Raw genomic sequence first — 1945 nt, forward strand, 5'->3', positions numbered from 1 at the left:
AGCAAGGGGACAGTGACGCTCTTGAACAGATTTGGCAACTGCATCAGCTATCAGGATGCCCAGAGGTACATTACAACCATGGCAGAGGCAGTTGACGAACAGACATCCGAGGATGGTCTCTTCATACCAACGAACTTGAAAGTAGGACGACTCACTCAGTGTGCCTTTGACAACCTTGATTTTCATGAGTACACCAAGGATGGACGAACACTGCATGGCACGACCCACATCATATTCCAATACATGAATGCAGAGGAAGATCCCACACCCATAGTCAGTGTACCTCTGCTGAAATCCCGCCGATCTTCACGGGAATTTCATGTGCCATTTCAAACCAGGGAGAGCTACCTGAGATCGTCAAAGGAGTCGATCTCTGGTCGGAGTAGAAACAGGGTCCAAACAGCCAGAAGGCCTGGGTAAGCCCCTTGACCAGGTAAGCGTCCTCTGGCACCTGGTGCATGTCTGCCCCGCACTTCTCCTGGAGGGCCTGAAACCAAGCTGCACAGCGCCAATATGGAGTACATTCCAGGCTCTACTCATTCCAGATGTTACACCCGCTACTGTGATCAACTATGGTCCTTTCTTTCCACAGTCACCGACAAATCCAGATGTGGTTGAGAAGTCAGTGGAGTACTGCATGGGAGTGTCAAGGAAGATGGGTCAGGAGTTCACCATCATCACATGCGACCAAGCGATCTATGAAGTTGCCTTCGGCCTGCAGAAGAAGATGTCTGAGAAGTACGCCAAACTAGTCCTACGGATGGGGGGCTTCCATATCGCCCAGAACTTCCTGGGGCCATTGGACATCTGATGCAGGACACAGGAATCGAAGACCTGATGGTGGAGGCCCGGGTGTGCCTCCGTGGAACAGCTAACAAGATCATGTCGGGGAAGGATTACTATGCGATGCTGAGGGCGCACAGCATGGTACATGCAGCTATGTTTGATCTACACTGGGAAACATTTGAGAAATGGCTGGTCAACGAAGGCAAGGACATGGAGGCAATGTCAATGCTAGCATGCAATGTCCAGCAGCTCCTAGATGCCCTGCCAGCAATTGATGCAGAGAAGGCATCTGCTGCATGCAATGATGCAACCGACCAGTGGAAGGAGGTGTCACGTCTGATGGTCGAGTTTGATAAGTCATGTACATCTGCTACCACGAAGCTGTGGTTAATGTACATGGACATGGTCATGATACTAAAAAGGTAATCTATGCAGAGAGGGCAGGTCTCTGGCAGGAACACCTTGCTGAGGTGGAAAAGATGTTGCCGTCCATGGTTGCTGCCTACCTCACTACCTTGAAGCGATGAGAGGGCTCCCTACACTGGCACCGGACATTGCCAAGCCATTTAACGATGGAGAGTTCACCGTACGTCAGACGGAGGGCAGATTCAATGGTGTCTGGACAGATATGGCGCTAGAGAAGACCTACAACCGTGATGCGAAAACAAAGCTCTTCACTGGCATCAGTCAGCAGCCAGCAGCCATGGAGATATACCTGCGTGCTCTTCCAGTGTTGACAGCTGTATCAAAGCAAACAAAGGCCATGGCACACTTAGACAAGTGTGCCCATAATCATCATGAAGACCTTGACAGGCAAGCGACAAAAGATGCTTAGAGTATCTTAGAGTATGGAAAAAGTGACAGATGTCATCAAGAACCAAATGATTAACCCATTCCTGTGTGAAGAACAGGAATTGCTGAACATCTCCACAGGCTACAAAGCTGCATCTGAAGACCTGCTAAGTGCACGCAAAAAAGGACTCCAGGCATTGGCCCTAGCACGAGAAACGGAGAGTGAGAAAGTAGTCCCTGTGAAATTGGCCACATTTGCAGCACAGACAAAGAAGTCACTGTCCATGGCACAGAAGGCAAAGAAGATATATGAGGAAGAAAGTGCAGTTGTACGAAACCTGTACTTTGTGCAAGATCTGGATGAAGA

Source organism: Mizuhopecten yessoensis, unplaced genomic scaffold (assembly GCF_002113885.1).
Source record: "Mizuhopecten yessoensis strain PY_sf001 unplaced genomic scaffold, ASM211388v2 scaffold8195, whole genome shotgun sequence".
NCBI classification, from domain to species: Eukaryota; Metazoa; Mollusca; class Bivalvia; order Pectinida; family Pectinidae; genus Mizuhopecten; species Mizuhopecten yessoensis.